At 40.4% G+C, this 9538-nt stretch overlaps 1 long non-coding RNA gene across 1 annotated transcript; it reads right to left on the reverse strand.

The window, feature by feature from the left end:
- Positions 1 to 5638: 5638 nt before the first annotated feature.
- Positions 5639 to 7537, reverse strand: LOC123978275. Its single transcript, XR_006826904.1, has 4 exons — positions 7429 to 7537; positions 7104 to 7312; positions 5986 to 6124; positions 5639 to 5811 (listed from the first exon to the last, which is right to left on the reverse strand). It is a non-coding gene; the product is annotated as an uncharacterized LOC123978275 (long non-coding RNA).
- Between the last annotated feature and the right edge of the window lie 2001 nt (positions 7538 to 9538).

Genomic DNA, 9538 nt, shown 5'->3' on the forward strand with positions numbered 1-9538 from the left:
TTGGGGTGTACCAGCATCTGTCTTAGTGTGTTCTTGGGTTTAAAAAACACAGGGATGTTATGTTTGTTGAAAATCCTCCTGAGTTTCTCTGATACTCCAGACACGTATGGAATCACAATGTTGTTGCGTTTGACCTTCTTTTCCTCCTCCCCTGTAGTTTTGTTCTTCTTGGATCTTGTGGCTGTCTTCACAAAGGTCCATTTAGGGTATCCACAGGCTGTAAGTGCCCCCTTCAGGTGGTTCTGTTCCTTCTCTCTGGCTTGGGCGCTTGTTGGTATGTTTTCCGCTCTGTGGTGCAGTGTTCTCATGACCCCTAGCTTGTGCTCCAGTGGGTGGTGTGAATCGAAGAGTAGGTACTGGTCTGTGTGTGGGGGTTTTCTGTAAACACCAATCTGCAGGCTTCCACAGAGTTGATGTGTTCTGTGAAGGCTTGCACTTCCTGGCTTTTAATTTTGACCCAGGTGTCGTCCACATATCTGTACCAGTGGCTCGGTGCTATTCCTCTGAATGAGTTGAGGGCTTTATTCTCCACTTCTTCCATGTAGATGTTTGCCACAATCGGGGATACCAGTGAGCCCATGGCACAACCATGCTTCTGTCTGTAGAATCTACCGTTGTACTGGAAGTAGGTGGTGTTTAGACAGAGGTCGAGTAATTTGCAGATTTGGTCAGGGCTGAGTCTAGTTCTGTTGTCCAGGCTGTTGTCTTGTGTTAGCCGTTTCCTAGCGGTTTCTACTGCCTCTATGGTGGGGATGCAGGTGAACAAAGAAGTTACGTCATAGGATACCATGGTTTCATCTGGATCCAGTTTTAGTCCTCGAACTTTGTTTACAAAGTCAATAGAGTTTTGGACGTGGTGAGGCGTGTTTCCCACCAATGGAGCTAAGATGGTGGAAATGTGTTTGGCAATGTTGTAGGTGACCGAGTTAATGCTGCTGATAATCGGCCTGAGTGGGGCTCCTTCTTTGTGTATCTTGGGTAGTCCATAAATGCATGGAATGGCTTCTCCAGGATACAAACGGTAATATTGTTCACGGGTGATGGTGTTGTCCTTCTGTAACTGTTGTAGACATTCTATGGCCTTTTTCTTGTATCCGCTGGTTGGGTCTCGTCTCAGTGTCTCATACGTGTTTGTGTCCATTAGTAGTGTGTTGACTTTGTTCTGGTAGTCAGCTGTGTTAAGTACTAGCGTGCATCTTCCTTTGTCAGCAGGTAGGATAGTGATGTTTTGATCCTTGCTCAGAGATGTCACAGCCTTCCTTTCTTGGATGGTGAGGTTGGAAGGGGGGGGCCTTCGCATTAGAAAGGGCTGCAGATACCTTTAGTCTGAGCTGTTCCGTTTCTTCCGCTTCTTGGTTGAAGATACATGTCTTCCAGTATCTTCAACCAAGTCCAGTTGCCCTTGATTTTAACCTTCGTTGGATGCTCAGTTTAATGTGGCTTAGCTAATCTATCCGTGTATGTAGTAAAGGTGGCGAGGTGGTTGAATTTTTATCAAAATAGAGCGTTACATTTTGTGTTCGAGTTTTTCGTATTCCCTATTAAAGTACACCAGTTACAATTTCAACCATGGTTGACATTTTTTAAGTTAATGTCTTTTTTTAGTTATACAAAATGCTGTGCAAACATTACATTGGAAATGTGAGATTGGAATCGCAATGGAGCTTTGTAATTTCTGGGTTGGTCTTCAAAAGACATTAGTGTTGGATTAGCTACTTTTTGTTCCAAATTAAAGCGATACTGCGATTCTGCAGAGAGTTTGTTGATATTTGAGTCCAACTGCCAAACAGACATTACCCTCCCTTCACTGCTCATTCGGAAGCTCCTCCCCCCAAACTCATGGACGCACATTGCCATGGTAACCAGTCCTATTCTGTTAAAATATAGCAGAATCCACAGCGTCTGCTGTACTGTAGAAGGTGTGACAGCAAGCCTGTCAATGTTTAAATATATACTGAAGCAAAATACTTTTCTAAGCCTAAGTCCAAGACACGGAGTCTAGTTTATGTATCGGTAGGATTATCAAGAGGAACTTCAACAGTTACCATTAGTGAACAAAAACCTAACGTAACTCACCTGTCCAGCAGAAACTGAGCAACCTCAGCATCAGTTTTCATTCCTTTCAAATCTAGGAGATTTATCCAGCATTGAAACCCCTCACATATATTAACACAGGTCTTCCCCTCGCCTGGTCATATAACTTAACATACAACTTAATTCCTCAGACCTTTCCCTCTTTGGCTGTTTCTCAGCCATCTTCACAGCTAGAGTCCCATATTGAGTCCAACATGTTCGAATGTATCAGTGTTTGTTTGTGTTTTCTCTCCCACTGCTTCAAGTGCAGTGCTTGCTCTGAGCAGCTTTGTTTCAACTCAATTTACAGACCCAGGGCTGGATAGGAAAACCGGATTTTTTTTTCAGAGCACCGAAAAACAGAGAGCTAGCGAACCATGAGGAAATATTCGCTGAATTTAACAAAAAGTGTATTGGATTAGAATTGCAAAGTATCCCTTTAAAGGTACACTTTAAACACAATATTAAAAAGGGTCAGAATACTATGTGTATGTCAAAGTGTCATTTGTAGTGATAAACTCACAGAGAATTATCACTCAGCTCCCAAATCTTATCTGACCTTTGTTTTTTCAGCTGTTAAATTATTTCTTTTCTACTCTGCCATAGTACCAGGGCAGCAGGGTTGGGTAGTAAGGAAAGTAATTGAGCTGATAGGGTCATATGTTGTCTGCAAGCAACCTGCAAGCAAAGTGAGCCCTGCAAACATCCAGCCCCACATACAACGTCCTTATGCATCAAATATTCACTAAAGCACCACATGTGGATTCATCCGCCACTGAAAATAGTCCCAACACATGCACCATTTCCTCCTTTTTGTTTGGTATAAACTTGAGTGAGCAGCTGTTTTAGGAAATGACTGAGCTTTTTTTAAACATGAAACTATATATTCATGAGGTGTTTTTAAAGATTTACATTAGAATGGTTTAAAGTGTGATTTGTGCTGTTGCTTGATTGACAGGTGTCAGCCTCTTACTGTCAAATCTGATTGCTGTTCATCCCACCCATACATCTTCAACCTGTGGATGACGTTCTATGGAACCACAAACATTGTTTTTCTATAGTCTAAGCTTGCACATAGAGATTCTTGACCTGTCACAGGTCAAATCTGGTGGTGTTTTGTAGCTGACCCTGAACATTGACCTGATTATAAAAGATTTTATCCCCCACAGGATCAGTAAAGTACAGCATTCCATTAAAAGTTAATTGGCTTTAATCTTGTATTACACACACAGACTCAACTGGTTCTTTCATATATGACATTCTTCCTGCATCAAAGGTAGATAGATACTACAGGCTCATCTCATATACTCCTCACACTACTCAAACACCAACGCTGCATCATTCTGACATCAGGCTGCTTCAGGAAGCGTGAGGCGGAGGTGCTGGGAGGTTGATGATGATAAGAAGAACTGAAAACCATCCTCCTTAAAAAAAAGAAAAAGGTTTAGAGCAGTGAAGCACAAAGTAAGCAGTTCAGGTAAATTCAGATGAACTAGGTTTTAATGTTTTTATATTGTAATTATATATCAATACCTGCCCCGTGTACACTATACACACTAATATTGTAGATATTGCCCACTGTATACAACACTGCCTATTGGGGGCTTTGGGTCTTATTTACATGCTAGTTGTTATCCACAAGCAGATATTATAACCATGAAACATTGAGAAGCACGATAACGAGAGATGAGACAGTTTGGTAGAAAGTATTATTATTGTGGCAGTCAAATTAATGAACATTACTGAATGCATAGGCAATTAATTACTGCTTGCATCATCACCCTGGAAAAAGTGTTTAATTATTTTTTGATGCACTCTGTTGCACTCAGCGAGCCCTGTGGAGTGTGCTCAGGCTGACAAAATGGATGCTGGCAGGGAACCAACTAAACTGTGGTTTCACTGCCTAATGGCTATTGTACTGGCAGGGCAGATGGTATTTCTTGACAGTGGAGATGCACTGAGGTCGGCTGCAGCAGAGGTGACACTGCTTATTTTTAAAGGTTTTTCTTTTTTTCCTAATGATCAATGTCTGTAGCTGCTGAACATAAATACAGCAAAACATATAACACTGTAGACATGGATGTTCTTTCTCAAACAGAAGCCTGTCTAGAACACACAACAATGTAAGTATGTAAATGCAGGAACCTTTATTTGATTTTTGTTGGCCTAAAAGTAGTCAGATTTAAATGTATTGAATTCTGTACAGATAAATGTCTTAATGTAGAATTTCTCTACGACATGTGCTAAAAACACTTGCCACTTGCAGCTCCACTTATTTTAATCGTTCGCGTGTCACCAGGTGTAGTGTAGTACTACTACATATGCAAACAAGTAGTATAAAGCCTTTAGTTTCTCAGTGAAGTCTGATCAATCAATCAATCTGAAAATGAAAAAACTTTGATGATTCAGTTAGCTGCATTATTACCTAGAGGGCCTTATGTTGTAGAGGTGCCACAAGTTAGAATCCAGATTTAAAGCCTTTATTATTCCAGTTTATATTGTGCTTACATGGTGCAAGTTCCTATCTACACCTGTCAGTATGGCCCACATCTTCTTTTTGCCCTGAGGCTTTATAGGGGTTAACTGAGCCCTGGGAATTATAGCTGTATAACAACATGGTGCTACTTCTGCCTTTGCTCATGACACCAAGATTCATAATTCACACAGCTGCTAGAGGTCCTTGTCAGCTAAACATGAAAATGTGTCATATTTAGATATCTGAAGAAACAACGGATGCAGCGGGGTGTAAAGACAACATCAGGAACAGTAACCAAATCATGATCATGTATTTGGGTTACCGTTACCTGGAAAACAGAAGCTCTAGTCTGGTGTTATGGTTTGTTTGCTCGCAACCCAACACGGAGTCAATCTTTTCGTCAAACAATGACGACATGATGTATCAGAGTATTGGAATACAAACTCTGATTGTGTGAGAGGAGAGGCTGTCTTGTTTTCACAGCAGGGCTCACAGATTTTCATCTCTCAAGAATCCCCTAAATCTTTCTTAGAGCATAAAATATTTAAATTTTGAATGATAGTTAGTTGTTCCTTTTGGTGTCAATAGTAATAAGACAATCCTGCTAATATTTGTACCAACATGCCACATTGTTCAAACGTTTTGATATTTTTTGAATGAGAAACAATAAACGAGATATTAGTTAGCTCAATATTAAATACATTCAATGTATGACTAAACAAGAGATGATTTTTGTATCTAAATACAATGCCTTATGATGGCTATGAGTATGAACTCAACTTATTAAAATCACAATATAATTATATATAAATAAAATTAATAAAGATATGAGAAAATTAAAGGAAGAAAACATTCATTCTTCAGTGAAGGTCAAACATTCTGACAACATTACTTTATTCAGTCAGTTTAATGTCAAATGTTATATTCAGTTTCATGTGAATCCACATACTCCAATATTTCTGTTGAATATGAAAACTACTGTATGTCACTATATGAATCATCTTTTATTCATTAACAAGAAACACACAGGGCACACAACTCATGTGCAGTCAGAATTATTTAAATAAAATGAATCTTTTTAAAGAAGTGTTGTACAGAACTGGTATTATTTTATTTCTCCTGAGGAAAAACAATGACAATTCTATTTTTAACAATATATCTGTTTCCAAAAAAGGAAATGCATTATGTGCTCTGCTGTTTCTTTGTTGTAACATGTCCTCTGTTCAGGCGGGTGATCACATGGATGGCTGATTTTCTTGGGTCTAAAACACACCAGAAAAGGTCAGTGTTGAGCAATTTGTTTTGTTTAGGTTTGCCATTAAAGCTTAGACTCACAAATATCATGTTCTAGTAGCCTGTTACACTACTAAATTAAATACAAGGTGACCTCATTGCATTGAGTTAACCTAGGCCTCTGAGCCCAAGGAGCCACTTACTCTCAGGTATTCTCTGCTCAGACGCCTTCATGACAAGAAGCAGGAGCTGACCACAGCACCAGCATTGGGGTTCAGGTTCAGTTTTGTCATTTTACAGCACAGGATTGCACGATCAAATGCAGTTGTAGCCCCCTCTGTGCTACACACAGAGAAAACATATACACAGATATTCAAATATGTAAATTAGAATAGAAACAATAAAATAGAACACACTATATAAAAGTAACACCAAATGAAGAAATAGAAAGGAATTAAATTTACAAGGTATATATGCATTAACTTAAAAAAAAGATAAATGTGTGTAATAGCAGTGTAATATAAGTATTTTAAATGACATTGCAAATAGAAAGACTTGGTTGTGGAGTTAAAGGATTTAAAGGGGGAATTAATAAGTAAACTGATGGGTTGTGAGAGGTTGTTTTGATGGATTATCTGCAGAGTAAAGTTTCAAATGAATGTGTCAGATAATCCCATATATAGCACCTAAAACCAGCTTGAATTAATGTTTAATATTTGAGCTTTAATAATTGATAATTAAATGTTTAAAATTGATGTCTAAATTAAGTCACATTACTATATATATATATATATATATATATATATATATATATATATGAAAATACCAGCTAAGGGATTTGTACAATGCTTTGTGTGCAGTATAAAAACAGAAGTTATGATAAACATAGTTTTTATACATCTCTAAATAATACTGACATGTCCATGTCTACATTTTTTGGCCCACCTGTCCAAAGAAACCTGAACCATAAACTGGGAAAGACTCAAGCTTTAGAACAGATTTTCAACTGAACAAGGCCCGTGGGTTTTGGTCCCAACACTCACATCTCTTTGCAGCAAGTATTGTTTGGACGAGAGGAACAACTAGAGATACCAATGTCCATTTCAGTAAGAGAACTGAAAAAAATGTGAACCTAATGATCATGTCATCTTAATGCCTGGGGTTTGAGTCCAGCTGGGAAACTTTCTTCCATGTCATCTCTAAATGCCCTCCCCAAAAATACTTACAATTACTGATAGACAATCAAACCCAAGCTATAGACTGAAGATGGCTGTAGTTTCTCATAAATAATCTCAATAATGTTGAACAGTCTTTTTCTCACAATTGTCAGGAATTGGTATACAGAACCAAGAAGCAGACTAGAGACAGCCAGTAAGTTCAAACAGTCTATTGAACCACAGCAACTTCAGAATGGACAGAGCAGGGGCAGGGGATCCTCCGTGGGGCTGATCGGTGAGGAGAGTCGGTACAGATCGTGTCGCATCAGCGAGGCAGACGGGAGCAGGCAGATCAGAGCTGAGTTCCACCAGGCTGGGAGACCAGAGGAACAAGACACAATTAAACAACGGCTAACAGGTTGCACAGGAAACAAGAGCTGATACTGATAACAAACCGCGAACAAAGCTGGATACAAACTTGAGACCTACAGTGCTCAACATAACAATCCCATGGTGACTGAAGAGAAACACCAGGCTTATAAAGTAGTGCTTATCGACATGATGCGATTCAGGTGTGCCAAGCAGGTGTGGAAACTAGCCCCGGGAACTAACACAGATCACGCCCACTGCTATAACCTGCCAGGAAGGACAGCAGAAGCAGCAGCAAGAGAGAGAGAAAGACTGAGTGACAGCCACACACACCCAAAACAAGAAAGAAACAAAAACAGAATTATACTGACAATCCCAGCCATGTCACAGCTGCTGAGTCGTAACAACAATAGAAATTAAGGAGCTAGGCCTACAGTAGGAAAATGCCGTGGCAACAACTCAGCTCAGAAACGACAATAATAGTATTATTATTAAGTATTTTAAATAGATTCATAATGCAGTCTATAATTCTCTAATTTTTTTGGTTTCCAATTTGTACCATTACTGCATTATTAGTTCATTTCAAAGCAGGTGTAACTTTAATATTCCATATTAATAGTGCTGTAGTGAATCTCCTGGGAACCAGATGACAGCAGGGACCAATGATTATCCAGCTGACTTTAGACCAGTCACTTTAATACCTCTGCCCATAGACAATTGTGTTGATGGAAGAGTGCTTGTCCCAAAGCATGATCCTCGATTGGTCTCTGAAGCAATTAAGAGCAAATATTAAGAGTTTGGGCCCCTTGCAACAAAGGGCAAAGTGTTCTCAGTCTGCCAGGGAGGCTAATGTATTCCGGCAGGATCTCTTCTATCTTAATGACTCAGGACATGCTGTGCTTGGCCTGCACTTGCCGGGTCGCTGGTCCACCCCCTCCCTGTTTGCTCTCATCTAAGGCAACAATATTGTTTTATAGCCTCTTAGGCTGTCGGAGTGTCTCCTGGCTGCACTCAAGAGTTGGACACACCCACACTAAATACGCACTTCTTTATGCTACATGTTTATGTGGAGAGCTTTTCTATTCTGCTTCTTTCTGTTTGTTAATAAGTAGGTCTGGGGGCATTTAAAACATCTGTCATAGAAAAAAATACAGCACAAGTAACAAACAGCAAACTTCACGGAGTTCGCGCTCATTATAAAACCATTTCAGAATAAACATAAAGCTGCAATAATTAGTGCATGATGCTGACATGTGTTTGAATCAAGCGGTCAAGGTGACAGTAAGGATCCGGAGGGGAACTGGATTGGCAGAGGTGTGCAGAGTGCGGATGCCACAGTGATCCACTACACTGACGTCCCTCCGGTAGCGCAGGCGAAGTCCGCAGCCCGGTTATTTCTCAGACTTCAGTGCACCCAAACAGTCGACAGTCTCTCCTGCAGAGAGACAGAGAGAGGGAAAAAGAACTTCAGAAACGACGTGCTCGTAGTTTGACAGCATGTTCCACCTTCGGCAATCTCCGTTCAAACACACTCGCCCGACAGCTGTTTAATTGTGCTGGTGTGCAGGCTATTTTTGGAAAGATTCGTCTTTTTCCTCCTTCGACTGATGTAAAAACTATCAACCACTCTATACTGGAATGATGTGGGCCTCTCATGATACTGTTGGATTTGTTTTCTTAGCCGGATTTTGTGTGCAGTTCGGATTCTCCTTTGAAGGTAAGAACAGCATCTTTTCTTAACAAAGCGTGTCTGCGGGTGTCACGCGTCGGGCTCGCTGCCCTGCACAGTGGGAGAAAGTGTTAAAAGTGCGCAGCCTTTCTGGGAAAGCAAAGGAGGCTGTTTGGAGGAAAACAGGAAATGTTTGAAGTGAGATGGATTGTAATAAGCCCTAAAAAAAAGGGAAAAGCAAGCTCACGATGAAATATGAAGAAGCTTTTTACCCCGTGGTGACGAAAAAATGCAACTGGTGATCGTTTGAAATCAAGTCGTGTGGAGGAAAGCGGGCGGCTGCTGTTCCTCGTATTTTCTATGACTGTTGACTGTTAAAAAAAAATGCAACTTCCTCTTTTAAGAGGCTCCTGCATGAAGGGTTAGGATCAGCACCACGGACAGCTGCTGCATGCGGCTGTCCGTGGTGCTGAAAGCGACGGTCCAGATCCTGTCTGCCCTGCTTTATCGCCATTACCACTTTGAAACTGCCTCTGTGCTCTTCTTCTTCCCAAAACACTG

This window comes from Micropterus dolomieu, linkage group LG01 (assembly GCF_021292245.1).
Source record: "Micropterus dolomieu isolate WLL.071019.BEF.003 ecotype Adirondacks linkage group LG01, ASM2129224v1, whole genome shotgun sequence".
NCBI lineage: Eukaryota > Metazoa > Chordata > Actinopteri > Centrarchiformes > Centrarchidae > Micropterus > Micropterus dolomieu.